Genomic DNA, 18,466 nt, shown 5'->3' with positions numbered 1-18,466 from the left:
GCAACTGGAAGAGGTGGTAATTATGGAAGTGTCATCAGAGGCACGTTTGTTGCTGTTGGAAACGCAGGCGCTGGCCCTTTCTCTCATCTTTACACAGGTTGCTGGAATCACAACTTATAATTAACACACGGTGATGTGGCTTGACCCAGTTTCCCAAAATGGAATGTTTCAACTACAACTGGTGAAAAATGTGAAGTTCTTGTCTTCCTAGCTGAACAAGCTAGATAAATCTCCTTTCCCCAGGCTTCAAGTTTTCTTCTGAGCTAATGAATAAATACACATATTGAATAGATACGTAAATTCACTTATTCAATAAATATCGATTGGGGCTACTTCCCATCTCCTGGCCAAACACATTGACTCTGTACCACAGGGCAGCTGCCTTGTCCTCAGCCTTGGCTCTAACTTGTTTCATTTCTACCATCCCAGGCATGTCTAGGACTGGCCTGCCACTGAACTGGCAGCCCCATCTCCCTTGGGTACCTTGGGCTGGTGGGCAGCAGCTGGGCAAGACAGGACATGGAGTCAGACAGAGTAAGGCCCTTCTGATGGCTCCCTACTTGACATCAAGAGAGTAACAGGTGTCAACTACAAATTGGCACTTCCCATGGGTGCTTGTCATCTACCTCTACAAGAATTAAATTGTGTGCTGCTGACTTTCAACACCCCCTGAAAGAAGTTCAGGGTGGAGAGCAAGAATGAGGCATCTGTGCTTTTTGGGGGTGTATTGGGGGGAAACTGGCAGAACAGGTCTTAAGGTAGTCAGATATTCTCGGGAGTCATTTTTATAAGCCCAATTCTTGTATCTACTCCGATCTAGAAAATAACTAAAATCCTTCAGGGTGACAACTGCTCCTTGTAATTAGCCAGAAACCTTCTGCAAAAAATATATGCAGATTGCATGTACTCCCCCTTCACCAAAATCACATCTATACCGTCTTATCCCCCCTGCCTCTTTGAGGCAGTTTCTCAGAGCTATCTGAAGCGTTCTCTCCCGGGTTGTAGTCCTCATTTTGCCCCTAATAAAACTTAACTTGCAACTCTCACATCGTGCTTTTTTAAAAGTTGACAAAGGGTTCTTCATGCCTGTTTCCTTATCTGAAAGTTGAGGGTAATACCTGTCTCCCAGCGTTGCTGTGAGTCTTAATAAGGAACTACATGTTCATACAACGGGCAATCAGCAAGTGCTATTTCCTTCACTGCCCACTGCCCCACCCCCGCCCTCACATACTTCAAAGTATGGCAAATGGTAAATTCTGACGGCACTGCTTTTTCCTCCATGGTGTCTTATTTTTAAATATTGAACTTTCATTTTGGAGAGAAGGGTAAGATACGAATCTAATTTCCTTTTCAGATTCAATCTTCAGTATTCCGACAAGATTTATTAAATAAGCTTGTCTTTCCACTTTGCTTACTCATCACATAGTACAGTCTCTCATATAATTTGATCTCAAGCTTGATCCTCTTCTGCATAATTTATATGTGGTTTTCTCTTTGGATCTGTACTCCAGTTATTGTTTGTTTGCTTGTTTTAATCATTATTGATCTAAAATAGGTTTTTATAACCAGGCAGATAATTCTTCCCCATTCCTGCTCTCTGGACCTTACTCTGTGGCTCAGCTAGCTGGTAAAGAATCTACCTGCAATGTGGGATACCTGGGTTCAATCCCTGGGTCAGGTTGGGGAGATCCCCTGGAGATGGGAAAGGCTACCCACTCCAGTATTCTGGCCTGGAGAATTCCATGGACTGTCCATGGAAAGTCCATGGGGTTGAAAAAAGTCACACACGACTGAGGGACTTTCACTTCACTTCACTTCCTGCTCTTCCACCCCAACCTGAATTGTGTATTTTTCCTGGCCGTTTATTCTTCCAACCATACTCCTGTCAGTTTCCAAGAGAAGTTTTGGCACTTTCAATGAAGATTTGCTGGCCTGCACAGAGGAGGTGAGGGCTAGCACTTTAAAAAATATATGTTTACTTATTTATTTGGCTGTGCCTGGTCTTAGTTTTGGCTAGAAGGCTCTGTAGCTGTGGTGCGAGGTTGTCCCACGGTGTGGAATCTCAGTTCCCTCACCAGGGTTTGAACCAATGTCTGCCGTGTTGGAAGGTAAAGTCTTGACCACTGGACTGCCAGGAAAATCCCTGCTGTGCATTTTCTAACTGAGGATGCCTGGTGTTCATCTAGTATCCTGAGAATTCATTGGTGACCTCTCACTTTTCTGACCTCTTTCTGTCTAGTCCTTGACAGCTGGTTTGTCTTTTTCAAGGTGTCTTTTGAATGCTAATATTGTCTAATCTGAGCCTAATGTTTATTATTTGCATTTCTGCTTCAGGGGCCAGCTGGAGCAGCAGACAGATTTGACTAAAGACTGTGGAAGGAAGGACATTTGGGGTCAGACTTGTCCTGGAACACACTTCCCACCTGGCTTTTGGGATTCACCTGGTAAATTCCCCTTTGAGTTTTTGAAGTTTTTAACCTTTGTTTTAATTCAAGTTTTAAAATTTGTTTGCATACAGTTATACAGAAAACTCTGTAATCTTTCTTTTAATTTGGCTTTTATGCTCCCATTTTTATATATAATTCTTGGATCCATATGGAACTTACTCACATATGAAGAATAAAGTAATAAATTGATTTTTTTTCCTTCAAATAGCTAACCTGTTTTCCCAGCAGTTTATTGAATGCCTCATCCTTGCTGATAAATTTAATGATGCCATTAAATTTTTTTAAATTTCCATTTTATGTATTTATCAATATTTATTATTTTATTTTTTGCTGTGCTGGATCTTCATTGTGGGCTTTTTTCCTAATTGCGGCAAGTGGGGGCTACTCTCGAGCTGCGGTGTAAGGGGTTCTCGTTGCAATGGCTTCTCCTATGGCTCCCAGGCTCTAGCCACACTGGCTCAGTAGTTGTGAGCTTAGGCTTGGCTGTCCCTCTGCATGCGGGATCCTCCCAGACCTGGGATCGAACCGGCATCCTCTGCATTAGCAGGTGGATTCTTAACCAGTGGACCACCAGGGAATTCCTAATGATGCCATTTTAGTCAAATTCTCAATTCCCGTATTTGCTTGAATTTATTTTCTGACTTTCTGGTCTCTTACTTTGATCTCTTGGTCTAGTCCTACTCTAAAATATCTGTGGCCTTAAACAATGTTTTGATATCCCTGGTAGTTTCATAGTCATATTTGTTATTCTTTTTCACATCTTTTTCTGCATCCAATCATGTGTGTATTCTATGAGATGGACTTTAGCTTTAAATGTTCAAATTCCAAACGAAATTCTGTTGGTAACTGGACTGGGAACAGAATAAATTTAGAGATTAAATTAGGAATTAAAACTGTCTTACTGAGTAGTCTTGCAAAGAAAAACCTTTTTCACTTACTAAAATACTTTGTGTAGCTTTTAACAGGAATTAAAAATTTTTTGCACAGGGTTACAATTACCCTATGTATATATAAGGTTAGGCCTGTACTATATAAGGTCAGGAATGTACTAATATTTACTAAATTTGTCCTTAAGTATTTTTATGTTTATATTATAAAGGGCATCTTCTTTTTCTAACTGGTAATTATTTGTAATATAGCAAAGGTTTGATTTGAGGCATAAATTTTATAAACAGATGCCTCATCCTTTCCAAGTTTTATACCTTTTATTCTTTCTCGTATACGATAGTGGGAGTTCTTGTTTCTGACTTTAATGGGAATGTTTCTGGCTTTTCACATTATACTGTGCTAGCTTTTTGGAAGGAGGATTATAATATTTTATAATGTTAAGGAAATATCCATCAGTATTTATTTTGTTAATTTTTAAAAAAAAGGAAATAAAGGTTGAGTGCAGTATGTGCGTGCTCAGTTGGGTCTGACTCTTTGTGGCCCCATGGACTGTAGCCCCCCAGGCTCCTCTTGTCCGTGGGATCTTCCGGGCAAGAATACTAGAGCGGACTGCCATTTCCTCATCCAGGGATCTTCCCAACCCAGGGATCAAACCAGAGTATCCTATGTCTCCTGCATTGGCAGGCAGATTTCTTATTATTTAGCCAGCAGTGAAGCCCCTGCTTTCCTTAGGTTAGTTTAATTATGTGTTTTCTAAATTCTTAAATTAATTGGTTAATTTTAGTTCACTTCATTTTTTTCTTATTTAGTAGTATAAATAAGTAAGCTAGGAACTTTTACCAAACACTGCTTTAGCCACATTCTATAGATTTTGATATGTAGCATTTATTGCATCTTCTTATTTTATTTTTATGAATATTCTAGAGCAGAACTACCAACAGAAATACAACATGATATCACCTGTCATTTTATAGTGTGTGGTATCCACATGTAAAAAGCAGACAGAAGAAACAGGTCATATTATTTTAATGATATCTCATCTAACCCAGTATATCCCAAACATTATCATTTAAACATGTTATCAATAAAAATACATTAATGAGCTATATCACATTCTTTTTTCATGTTAAGTATTGGAAATCACACTCACAGCCATTCAGACTAGCCTCTTGTCAAGTGCTGTGTTTCAATAGCTACGTGGGGCCACTTGCTGCCTTAGGGAGCAGCTCTGCTTCAGAATCTCAGCTTCAGTTTCCTTGTAGACAGAGTTGTTTAAGGATGAGATTCAGACGTAAGCAGAGTCAGGCTTTTCATTTATGTTTCGTCTTCACAGTTTGATTGCGCTGGGATAAGGGAGCATGGTCTATTAGGTTTTTAAAGAGAAAATATGATATTTTCTGTTTTTGGAAACTGGCTGATGTATGCCATATTAGTATCAATCATTTTTTTAAATATGATTTTAAATAAAATTTCCATAGCTCCTTGCAAACGAGACAAACTGTCTATTTTTAGGGTGTAGAATTCACTTCATTGTTCTTGTCTATTTTGTTGGGGGAGGTCTACCATGAACCAAGTGATATAAATCTTTATCTACCCTAAAACCACCATGAACTAACTTAACATCTTCTCTTATTATTTTGTATCTATTCATTTACTGTTTTTTTTACACCTTCTAAACAATTTACATTGATGTTATTTTACTCAGTATATAAGGATTTCATTGGAAACCAGAAATTTTATTTTTATAAAATGCCCCCGTTTGTCTTTGTTTTTGTCTTCAATTTTTTTATATATATTAACATACTTCTGAGCTTCCCAGGTGGCTCAGAGGTAAAGAATCCACTTGCCAATGCAGGAGATGCAGGTTCAATCCCTGGGTTGGAAAGATCCCCTGGAGGAGGAGGATATGGCAACCCACTCCAGTATTCTTGCCTGCAGAATCCCATGGACAGAGAAGCCTGGTGGGCTATAGTTAACAGGGTCGCAAACAGTTGGACACAACTGAGTGAGCACATACACAACATGCTTCTGCTTTTGTTTGCATTTTCCTGATATGCATTTGTATGCATTTTTTTGGTGTTTGCATTTTACTATAGGAACTGCTTTTAGAGATGAGTTTTTTGTAAGTAGCTTATAGCTGGGTTTTCACTGAGCTAATATATGCTGTCCAAGTAACCAGTAAACACAAAGAATATAGTTAGAGAAAAACAAAATAGGCCCTCCAGTCCCAGGGAATACAACGTATCCCAAAAAGAAAGACAAGAGCTTCTACATCTGTAGCAGGGTCTCAGCCTTGGCATTATTGGCATCTGAGGCTGTATGATGCCTCGCTGTGGGGTGTCCTGTGCACTGCGGGATATTTAACAGCATCCTTGGCTTCTACCCACCAAGTACCAGTAGCTTTCTCCCATCCCCAGCCCGGGTTGTAGACAACCAGAAGTGTCTCCAAACATTGCCAAGCGTTGGCTAAAAGGTAAAATCTACCCTATTTAGAATCACTGATCTAGAAGGGCCACTCCATACCTTTCTCCTGTGCTTGCCACCTACCAATCCCCACCTGTTCCCTCCAGGTAGAGGGTTCAGAGTGAGGTGTGTGGCAGACAAGCTGCTTCCTGTTGCCGTTGTTTAGTCGCTCAGCCTTGTCCGACTCTTTTGTGACCCCATGGCTGCCAGGCTCCTCTGTCCATGGGATTCTCCAGGCAAGGATACTGGAGTGGGTTGCCATTTCCTTCTCCAGGGAAGCTGCTTCTAAACAGTAGAAAAAGCCCTCTTCTGAATCTAGAAACTTCCATCTCTGATGACGCCTTTCGCATTAGCAGTCAGAGGTTTCAGTCCTTCCCTTAAGAGAACATGACCATTTGATCCCCTGCCGCTGTGTCTCCTCTTGCTGTTTCTTCTTAAGTGTCTGGAGAAGGAGGTTACATGTTCATCTGTACTCTAGCATCTTCCACAGTTGTCTCCTTTCTAGTCCCCTATCTGCGCTCTCTTCCCCGTACACCTGATAGAGAGATGTCAGGTTTCAGGAAAATTATAATTAAATCTATAGTCAACTCTGATCAGATGGTATTAAACAGAGGAACACGGAATGGGGAACAATGTTCTCTAAAGGGAGAAATATTTTTACATGAATATTTTGGTATTTGTTAAGGTACGGGAATTAATAGAGAGATGTGGGATGTGCTGAATAGAAATCCAATTTGTAGTGATTATGCCCAAATTAAGATGAGCACAGAAACCTGTCTGGTGTGGGAGGTGAAGTCTGCTGTTCCAAAGCAGAGGTTTTAAAGGCGTGGGTGGGAAGAGTGAGAGAGACTGAACGTAAATGTTCCTGCACCAGGAATGAGGAAGGAGCCTGTGGGTCTCCTGACTGCCAGGAGCATCCCTGTGGAAAGAGACTCAGCCCTTATCCCAGAGGTGACCAGCAGGGGCTGTTCCCTAATCCTGAGCCTGCCAGCATCCCTTCAATTCATTGGGTAGCTGATGGCCTGCAAAGAGCTTTTGTGTATTTATCATTTTAGATAAAGTGGATAAATGCAGATGAGAACCTAACAGAGAGATTTATTATGGGATTCCTAAATCAATGGAGAGATTTGAATAAGCTATATAAGGGCTTCCCAGTGGCTCAGCAGCAAAGAATCTGCCTGCCAGTGCAGGAGACACGTGTTCAATCCCTGGGTCAGGAAGATTCCCTGGAGAAGGAAATGGCAACCCACTCCAGTATTCTTGCCTGGTGAACTCCATGGACAGCGGAGCCTGGAGGGCTGCAGTCCACGGGGTCACAGCAGAATCAAACACAACTAAGCAACTAAACCGCCACCAAGCAGAGAAATGGCAATTCCAAAGTAGCAGCATCGAGGCTGGATCATAAAGGAAAACATTTAAAGCAGGAAGCTCAGGGATGAGGCTGTTAGAATTGTCCGGGCAGGAAATTATGTGGGCCTAATAATGGAATATTATTAGAACCTGACATTTCCTTCAGCAGGAAGGCGAGCACTTGGCATCCAATTAGTGCCTCTGGGAACAACGGGAGGCCTACTGTAGGTTAGAAAAGACATTTTGTTAAGCTTTCCCTGCACTCATGAAGGCGAGACTATTACAGAATCGGTCCAAAAATAACCCAGCCAAACTGGGGAGCTGCAGGTTGGCTCCACGTCAGCTGGATCAGCAGAAACTCAGAAATAAGACAGCCAGGCAGGTAGACTGGCTCTGTCAGCCCCACCCAGAGTGGGGCCAGGGCTTCCTCCCTGAACCCTTGATCTCTGCTTATTCCTCTGTCCCTTAACATTTACCACCATCTGCCTGGAAGTCAAGATGTTTGCTTATCTTGTTGCCTCTACTGTACACTGCAAACTCATGGATCAGGAAGCTTTTCCTGCTGTTTGTTAATGCCCGACAGTGCCTGTCACAAAGAGAAGACTTTTGAATGGAACTGAAAATAAACTTTACAAGTGAGATTACTGAAATGCTATCAGTGATCAACAAATATTGACCATAATAAGGATGACAGGTAACAGCGGGGGGTCCCCTCCTCTGGGTCAGGCACACTACTAAAAATTTTATATGCATTATCTTTGTTCTTAATTTTTATTTTTAACTGGAGGATAATTGCTTTACAATGTTGTGTTGGTTTCTGCCATACAACAACACAGATCAGCCGTAAGTATACATATGTCCCCTCCCTCTTGAGCTTCCCTCCCACTCCACCCCCATCCCACCCCCTAGGTCATCACAGAGCACTGAGCTGAGCTCCCTGTGCCATACAGCAGCTTCCTGCCAGCCATCTATTTTACACGGGTGAGTTCGTCCCACCCTCTCCTTCCCCAACTGTGCCCGCAAGTCTGTTCCCTACATCTGCATCTCCACTGCTGCCCTGCAAATAGGTTCACCAGTATCACTCTTCTAGATTATATACACACATATATATAAATACACAGTAATATACATTATTTCTTCTCTGACTTACGTCACTCTGTATGACAGTCTACGCAGATCCATCTGCATCTCTACAAACGGTTCGATTTCATTCCTTTTTATGGCTGAGTAATATTCCATTGTATATATCATCTATCAGTGGGCCTCTAGGTTGCTTCCATGTCCTTGCTATTATAAATAGTGCCCCATCACCCTTCTTTAGATGCTATTTCTTCCTTGCTCCTTATCCCAAAACCCATCCTCAGAAAGCATTCTGATTAAGTCCATGTCATGAAAGAGTTCCTTATTGATTTTCGGGTTTTGCCCATCCTGAGATGTTAGCCTTATACCAAAAGACTGCCTAGATGGTAGTGTTTCAGGTGCACAGTACCCCAGGCTGGATGGAGAGCTGTCTCTTCCAGTACAGAGAAGGGAACCATCATAGCATACCAGAAAGCTTCCTGCACCAATGGCCACAGACGCCAGTTCCAGCCTCATAACCCCCAGTGCTGCTGCCCAACCTCCAGACATACGCTCCTCTGAGAATCTCACACGTCCCTCTTACATAGGCATTTATTTTCAAGGAATCAAAGGTGTCATCACAGTTTCTCTGCCATCCCTCCTCCACAGCTGCTGCCCTCTTCCTGCAAAGTTTCCAGCATCTCAGCCTAGGGTGAACGCACCTGCCCCTAGACACACAGAACCCACCGCCTTTGAGCATAAGCACAGTGATTTCCATGGAACCAGGACAGCCTTGCCCCGCCTGCTTCACCTTGTGACCGCCCTCTGTGTTTCTCAGCTTGCCCACTGGATGGATAGGTTTGCTCAAGCTGTCCTGGACTTTGACAGAAAGGATCCAGAGCCCCCACCACTTGCTGCTGGTCATGTGACATGGCCCTCACCACACCTCACCCCTCACTTCCTCTAGGGGTTGAAAGGATGCTTCAACATGGGCAGCGATAACATACGAACATGAATATAAGAAGCTCCTACAACTCAATAGCAAAATAAATACAAACAACAATTAAAAATGGACAGTGACTCAAGTAGACATTTCTCCAAAGGAGATATATAAAGGAAATGGCAACCCACTCCAGTATTCTTGCCTAGAGAATCCCAGGGATGGAGGAGCCTGGTGGGCTGCCGTCCATGGGGTCGCACAGAGTCAGACACTACTGAAGCGACCTAGCAGCAGCATCAGCACGTATATGAAAAGATGCTCAACATCACTCATTGTCAAGAAAATGCAAATCAAAACCACAGTGAAATACCACCTCACATCTATGTGCCTTCCTCAAGGGGGCTCTCCCCACCACCCCAAGCCCCGAGAGGGTAGGATTCCTGCCGTGGTTTAGTGCCTCACATGGTTACCAGCACCTGGTTGGCTGAGTAACAAAGGTGAGGGTCAATCCCCATAAGGAGAACCCCTTGTTACCTATGGAAAGCCAATAAGCAGTTTGGGGTTCAAGGTCAGCCAGTCCACTCAAGTCAACCAGCATCAACAGAGCACCTGCTGTATGTAGAGCTGTGAAATGCAGCCTAGAGTAGCTGCTAGGAGAACAGAAGGGTTCCAGATTTCCCTCCCTCAAAGGAAAAAATATCCAGACCCTCTGTCCAGACAGTTATCTTCAGAGGCTCTGAAGAGTCTGTTCCATTTATAGTTTTACCCAGAGAGGCTCTTTGATATTATAGGACTTGCCTGGAGATGACGCTTGGAGGCTCCAGCTCAAACAGTTTCCAAGAGAAGCTTCATGGAGACACCACTTTATGGGTTAAAATCATCTCTCATTGCCATGGCAATCCTGCCAGTCATTAAAGAGATGTATTCAGGGCTGGCAGGGCTCCTACAGGTCTCAGGACAGACAGGAACCACAGGTCATGGAGGATGGGAAAGAGGGGCAGACAGAAGACCAGTCGCAAAGGCAGAGGTTGTCAAAATGCCCTGATCTAGCAGGAAATAGACTGGGAGTGACGGCTGCGTGCCACACACTCAGTGGAAATTAGTGAACTCTCCAGGATTGGGAATGTCTGCAGGAGTCAGGTAAATGCTCCTTGGACTTCCCTGATGGTCTAGCGGTTAAGAATCCACCTGCCAATACAGGGGACATGGGTTTGATCCCTGGTCCAAGAAGATCCCTCACGCTTCAGAGCAACCAAGCCCATGTGCCGCAACTCCTGAGCCCACACGCTAGAGCCCAAACTCTGTAATAAGAGAAGCCAAGCACAACAAGAAGCCCACGCACTGAAACTGGAGAAAAGCCCTCACATAGCAATGAAGACTCAATGCGACCACAAATAAATATATAAAGAAAATCTTTATTAAAAGAAAATAGTCCTTGTGTGGGGCTGATTATGGACTCTCTTAGCAAGTCCCACATCTGGGCTTCCCTTGTGGCTCAGCTGGTAAAGAATCTGCCTGCAATGTGGGAAACCTAGGGTCTATCCCTGGGTTGTGAAGATCCCCTGGAGAAGGGAGAGGCTACCCGCTCCAGTATTCTGGCCTAGAGAATTCCAGGGACTATATAGTCCATGAGGTCGCAAAGACCCTATGGTCTTTGGGGTCCATGGGGTCAGACATGACTGAGTGACTTTCACTTTCACTTCAGCAAGTCCCACATCTGGGCACAGCAAATCATTCTGAGCTGCCACCACACAACAGGCAAAGGGAAAGCAAGAGTGGGGTGAGGGCCGAGAAGGCAGTGGGGAAGAGGAGGGATAGAGACAAGGAAGGGGTCAGGGAGGAGAGCCATCTCTGCCCGGGGTCCCCAGGGAAATCAGAGGCCGTTTTCTGGCTCAAAGATCCTCAAGACTTCTTTACATCCAATCACTCCCAGCATCACAGGCAGAAACAGAGCTAGTCTTTGAACTTAGCTCAGAGGCAGAGCTTTTCCAGGGTGTTTCAGCCTCATACACCACTCTTCCCAACTGAGGTCCTTTCCCACCACTGTAAACAGCTCACATCCCATAATAATCAGTGGAACACTTTGTTAAGAAAAATTGTTTGTTGTTCAGTCACTAAGTTGTGTCTGACTCTGCAACCCCATGGACTGCAGCACACCATGCTTCCCTGTCCTTCACCATCTCCCAGAGTTTGCTCAAACTCATGTCCATTGAGTTGGTGATGCCATCCAACCATCTCATCCTCTGTCATCCCCTTCTCTTGCCCTCAGTCTTTCCCAGCATCAGGGTCTTTTCCAGAGAGTCAGCTTTTCACATAAGATGGCCAAAGTGTTAGCCGCTTCAGCTTCAGCATCAGTCCTTCCCGTGAATATTCAGAGTTGATTTCCTTTAGGATGGACTGGTTTGATCTCCTTGCTGTTCAAGGGACTCTCAAGAGTCTTCTCCAGCACCACATTTCACAAGCATCAATTCTTCAGCTCTCAGCCTTCTTTATTCAAGAAGAACAAGCAAAAGTAATTTAGAAAGCTTTAATAGTTTAGTAATTTAGTAGTTTAGAAAGCTTTGCCTTCTGGAGAGTCAGGAGAACAGTTGAGGCTCCCAGCCCTGGGTCAGAAACAACGTCTCCTGAACTTGACACAGGAGGCTCTGCTAGGCTTTCCTGGTTAGACCCTTGCTTGGTCTCCAAACTTCCCCTATGTGTATGACCTGGGCTTGGGAGGATGGGGGGGGGGGACACTCTGTGGAGAGAGAGGGTGTCCAGGGGCCCACAGGCAGTAAGACAGGCCAAGGTCCTCCCCTCTGATCCCTAAGAGGATGGAAAATGGATCCTGCTTATTTGTAGCTGGTGGTTTGTTGGTACCAGCCAGGCAAAGGGGCAACTGCCGGGGGATGTGAAGAAAGCCTGTCTTCCCCTCTCTCTTCCTCCATCCAGTCTGAGGGGACATGCCCCCATGATGAGGACAGGGGCCAGTGAGAGCAGATAACACCCTGCCCCTCCCCACAACCCAGCCTCCAGCCCTGATCCTAAACCCTTTGCGAACCTAGTCTCACCTGCTCTGGAAGAGAATAGAGCTTGAAATAGAGGTGAGATCGACATTTTAAAACAAGCAGAACTGGGTTCTTCCTAATTGTAAGTGACAGAACTTTCTGGAAGTAGGCTGAGCCTTCACTGGTAGAGCTGCTACCCAGAGGGAAAGGCCTTCACCATGACACAGCCAGGGCAGTTACCTGAAGAACAGAGCAACTCGTGTCCCATGCATACCCGGATGAGAGCAGTTGCACAATCAACCAGTGATGCTAATAAAAACCAGGTGGCTCAATTTCCAGTGTTATATCTGAGGCAAAGACACAGTAAACTTAGCATCTGCTGGCAGCCAAGATCCTGTCAATTCGTGGAACTCCTTCCCTCTAAAGGGTGGATGGTTTAAGATGATCTTCCAGCTTTGGGGAGAGCCATTTCTGACTTCAGCCATTTACTTTCATGTTCCTCCTAATTAGCGTGCAGTCAAAATTTTATATTTTACTTAGCAACTGAACAACAACAAGACTCCTCACAGGAGGGGTGCACAACTCTTGAGGCATGAGCCTACTGTGTCCCCATCTCTGCTGGCTGAGAAAGCCGCCTTTCTATTTCCCCCAAACTCTGTCTGTGTCTTTTTTATTTGACTTCAGTGGGAAGAAAAAGCCAAGATTTTGGCCAGCAACAGCTGTGATGGATACATGTTGATATTTCATTGTGTCTCAATTTGCATTTCCCTGATGATCAGTGAACTTGAACAAATGTCTATGTTCCATTAACATTTCTTCTTTCAGGAATGTCTTCTCTATGTCCTTTAGTTGTTTTTTTTTTTTTCTCTCCTTCTGAATTATTTATCTTTTTCTTATTATTTTGTAGGAGGTTGTTTTTTAGGGGTTTGTCATAAAAAGCTTTAGGCATTTGATCTCAGGCCCACTGGCAGTTACCAACCATCTGTGGCTATATATATTTAAACCAATTTTTTTTTTTCTGGCCTCGGCATGTGGTATGTGGGATCTTAATTCCCTGGCCAGGGGTGGAACCCATGCCCTCTGCAGTGGAAGCCTGGAGTCTCAACCACTGGAACACCAGGAAAGTCCTTAACGGACCAATTTTAATTTAAGTTTAAATTCATTTCCTCAGTCGCACTAGCTTCATTTCAAGGGCCCAATTGCTGTGTGTGGTGAGTGACTACTGGATTGGACAGTGCAGGATGGATATTTCCATCCCCAGAGGAAGTTCCATGGGCAGCACTGGTAGAACCAGTGTATCATTTGTCTTTTCATCTTTTCTAGGTTGTCTTTGGCCATACCTAGTTTGACATTTTTATAGAGCTAAATCTGGCAATGTTTACTTTATGACTACTGAGTGTATATATTTCTTGCTTAAGAGAACCAACGAACTCTCTCCCAAGGTTATTTTTGTTTAACTTTCATGTTTTACTTCTCATGTTTATATACTTTTTCTCATGGAGATCTTTAGCCTGCAAAGAACTTACTTACACACAGGATGAGGTTGTTCGTCTGGTTTTATTTTCTTCCAAAAAATATTGTACCAATTTGTACAATAACCCATTCTCTTATCAATGCGAGACTGTTTGTTGGGGTTTTTTTTTTAACTTTTTATTTTGTGTTCGGGTCTAGCCAGTTAACAATGTTGTGATAGTTTCAGGTGAACAGAGAAGGGACTCAGCCGTACATGTACATGTATCCATTCTCCCCCAAACTCCCCTCCCATCCAGGCTGCCACATAGTATCGAGCAGAGTTCCCTGTGCTGTACAGTAGGTCCTTGTTGGTCATCCAGCTTAAATATAGCAGTGTGTACATGTCCAGCCCAAACTCCCTAATTGTCCCTTCTGCGCAACAACCATTAGCTCGTCTTCTAAGTCTGTGAACCTCTTTCTGTTTTGTGAGTAGGTTCATTTGCGTCGTTCTTTTTCTCAGTGCTCAGTTGTAGAATGTCTGTGTGATCAGACTGTGGTTTTCGTTTTCCTTTATGAACTGGGCTTCGCTGTCTTCCCTAGGCAGCTCTGTCCCACTGGTGGACAGTGAACACTCAGCAGTATTTTCATCTAGGTCTGCAGAGCCAATTAAAGATGGGGAAGCTGAGTCCTGGGAACGGCAAGCAAGCAGCTCCAGGTGACAAGAGGAATGATCCAGGGACAAGGTCGTGGCAATAAGATGTATTTTGAACGCAGCCAACTTGTGGCTGGAGGAAGTCCCTGTTCATATTGTTTCCTGCACATGTGCCATGTGGCTTTTCCACCACCAGCTCCCTGCAGGGCTTGGCTGCAGGGCCTCAGAGATGGCTTAGAACTGAAGCCCCAGTTCCTTCCCCACCTTCCACTCTCATGGGCTCCAAGACCTCCCCACAGCGCTCTCACCCACCACCCGCTGGGTGCCTCCACCAAGTGCAGCCCACCTGGGGTCAACAAGTGTGCTTGATGCCAGGAACCTAAACATAAGACAGAGCCGGTGACAGGCTTCCCTTGGAGGAGACACTGGCTGTGTAAATTGCAGGGCCCAGAAAAAAATGAAAATGCAGGGCTCCTTGTTAATACTTAAGAATGTCAAGTTGGGGCAGCAGAGGGCTTAATGAAGCATGGGGCCATTCCTAGGGCAGGGCTGTGGAGCCAGCCCTCCTCCTAAGGGTTATGAGCTCAGGGAAATAATGTCTCCACTTAAGTTTCACCCCACTCAAATGGAGTGCTCCCAACCTCCTGGCACTAGAGCCCTCACTGCAGGCGTTGACCCCAGCCACTCCCAAAGCCCCAAGCTGTGACCCCAAATTAGGGGTTTTTAACATCCTTTTTGTTTTTTAAATATGGACCATTTAAAAAGGTTTGTATTGAATCTGTTAACAGTATTGCTTGAGCTTCCCCAGTGGCTCAGGGGTAAAGAATCCACTTGCAATGCAGGAGACCCAGGTTCAATCCCTGGGTGAGGAAGAGTCCCTGGAGGAGGGCATGGCAACCCACTCCAATATTCTTGCCTGGAGAATTCCATGGACAGGGGAGCTTGTTGGGGGGTCGCAAAGAGTCAGACAAGACTGAAGCAACTGAGCATGCACTCACAGTATTGCTTGTGTTTTATGTTTTGGTTTTTTGGCCACGAGGCATGTGGGATCTTAGCTCTCTGACCAGGAACGGAACCCATGCCCCCCACATTAAAAGGTGAAGTCTTAACCACTGGACCCCCGGGGAAGTCCCAGGAGTCAGTCTGTTTTAATTCTACTAATTTAGCAACTTTAACTTCACAGAGATTCCAGCCCCCAACCCCATCTTCACCACAGCACATCTGAGTCATAGTCAACGGTGTGGTTGTGCACACAGCCTCCTGGATCACAGCAAAATGAGCGAGAAGCCAGCTCAGACCCCAGACTCTGGAATCAAATAGCCTGGTCCCAATGCCTCTCCATCACTCACCGTCTACATCACTGTGAGTCTCTGCTGGGGATGCTTAGAGTTGCTCCAGGCACAGCCATAAGGATTAAAGGAAGTGAGACCCAGTACCTGGCACAGAAAAGAGGCTTATGAACAGTCACTTTGAGGGAGAGGCAGTGTAGCCAAGTGGTGAGAGCTCAGACTGCCTGGAACATCCCTGTTCGGCCCCTTACCAGCTGTACAACGTAAGCCACATTCCCAAACATCTCTTTGCCTCAGTTTCTTCAGAGGTAAAATGGAGACTATTCTAATAGCACATTCCTCACTGTGTCATTTTTAAGGATTAAATAAGTTAATGTTTGCCACTCTGTTTACAAGGGTTTCCTAGGTGACTCAGTGGTAAAGAATCCGCCTGCCAATGCAGGAGACTCGGATTCGATCCCTGGGTCAGGAAGATCCCCTGGAGAAGGGATAGGCTACCCACTCCAGTATTCTTGCCTGGAGAATCCCATGGACAGAGGAGCCTGGTGGACTATGGCCCATGGAGTCGCAAAGAGTCAGACTCAGCTGAGTAACTGAGCATGAGATAAAATAAAGCACTGTCTGTGGTCCTGTAGGGTTTGGAATTGGAAGAGTTGGGGGACAAGTTTGTTCCAGCTTTTTTCACTGAGGAGCCAAAGCAGGCCCTGTGATCTCCCTGAGCTTGGTCTTCCGGCCACCTAACGGACGTGATGATCGCGGCATTTGTGTTGTTGTAAGAATCAAATGTGCCTCTGGTGCCAACGTGCTGACAAGCGAGATGCAAATGTTGGCTGCTGTCATGGTGATTCTTCTTCTGGTCATCAGAATCCCTGACTCGTGGAGACACAGAAAGAGGATAGAATCCATCCAGTGACATTAACTGTTAGCCTGCCCTGTGGCTGGCTTTGTACTAAAAGCCAAATATATGGAGGAGAAACAGAATATTTCCTGCCATACCAGTAAACAAATGATGTCACAGTCATCAGCAATTGCAGCCCTCCAATGTGAGCCAGTGAGCCCTGAGGACACTCAGGAAGAAGAATATCCGCTGTCTAGCAGCCATCAGACTGTATCCACTCTGTACAGTGAGCCCCGAGGAAACTCAGGATGTGAAAGCACAGGTTACTGGCCCCAGATAGCTGAGATGCCTATGAAAGGAATGATTCCAGCAAGCCCAGACTCTTGCATCTTCCCATACATAGAGAAGACTAAATTCCTTAACCTGGGAAATTTGGTGTTCTTTAGTTAACAATAATCTTTTGGCTTCAGACTACCTGCCCTTTGTTGCAAAACTTTTATATAACCTGGCTCCTTCCTCACCTCCTTGGAGCATTTAGTTTTCTCAGGGTTACTTGAGATGATGCCTCCTGGGCTTAAGCCCTAAAAATTTCCTCTGAATAAAATGAAACCCTCAACTTTTAGGTCATGACTTTTTTAAGTCTACATGGAGCTAAGTTGGAGGCCCCGACCCCAGAAGCTCACTTTCTCCTATTTATAGCAGACAGATAAACACCTGATAATACAGGAGAGGAGAGTTAGGGTTAGTTGCAGGAGATGTAGGTGGCGCTAGAGGTAAAGAACTCACCTGCCCATGCCTCTAACCATGGGCTTCCCTGGTGGCTCAGACTGTAAAGAATCTCCCTAATGCAGGAGACTCAGGTTCAATCCCTGGGTCAGGAAGAGCCTCTGGAGAAGGGAATGGCTACCCACTCCAATATTCTTGCTTGGAGAATCCCATGGACAGAGGAGCCTGGAGGGCTATAGCCTGTGGGGTCACAAAGAATCAGACACAACTGAAGCGAAACTGAAGTGACTTAGCATGCAAGCACAGAGAAGATGTAGTAAGGCAAGAGGTCTCCTAGCTGCTGCTGCTGCTGCTGCTAAGTCACTTCAGTCGTGTCTGACTTTGTGCGACCCCATAGATGGCAGCCCACCAGGCTCCCCTGTCCCTGGGATTCTCCAGGCAAGAACACTGAGTGGGTTGCCATTTCCTTCTCCAATGCATAAAAGTGAAAAGGGAAAAGGAAGTCGTTCAGTCGTGTCTGACTCTTCGCGACCCCATGGACTGCAGCCTACCAGGCTCCTCTGTCCATGGGATTTTCCAGGCAAGAGTACTGGACTGGGGTGCCATCGCCTTCTCCGGTTTCCTAGCAGGGCCATCATATTTAACTGGGGGCCGGCTGTGCCTCTCACTAGCTGTGTGATCTAGGCCAGGAACTGAGACCTCTGTAAGCTTTAGTTTCCTCATCTGTAAAGACTTTAAACAGTGAATTAAGCAAAATAACATGCAAGCGATGTGTGACTGGTAAATAGATGTTGCTTCCTCCTCTACTCTTTCCCAGCCATGAATATCAATGATGACAGACACGGGAGGGGCTCCTCCACCCAAATTCAAATCATGAGAGTTCACCTAGAGGTTGTGGCAGGGGTGAGGGCTCCAGGCAGGAGGGGCTGGGATCTGAGCTGTTTAGATCTGCATCCAGGATGAAGGGAATTTCCTGAAGCTGGCTTTGCTGTCCTCGTTCCTTTTATGAAGCACTGGACTCTTCCTGCATCCATAAAGATGAAGACATTCCTTTGCAGGGATTTAATTTCGAGGCTGCATGCCTGGCCGCTGAGAAAGCCCAGGCTTCCTCCTCCTTTTGAATCTAACCCTGGCGGCTTTGTGGGCTCCAGACAGGACCACATTCCCTTTAATGCCTCCGGAATCGCTTACTCACACCAAAATCCGCTGCCTCAGGGCTTTCCAGCCACAAGTAAGCCTTCTTTTCATGGGCAATCAGGCAGCAGCCTGGAGCAGAGAAGGGAGGAGGGCTGCATGCCCTAAGCCCCACCGGGTCTCTGCAGACAGTGCAATGCAAGGGGCCTCCCCTCTCCCTGACCCCTAGGGGGAAGCATCC

This window comes from Ovis aries, chromosome 18 (assembly GCF_016772045.2).
Source record: "Ovis aries strain OAR_USU_Benz2616 breed Rambouillet chromosome 18, ARS-UI_Ramb_v3.0, whole genome shotgun sequence".
In the NCBI taxonomy this organism is placed as follows: Eukaryota; Metazoa; Chordata; class Mammalia; order Artiodactyla; family Bovidae; genus Ovis; species Ovis aries.
This window is presented reverse-complemented; position numbering follows the sequence as displayed.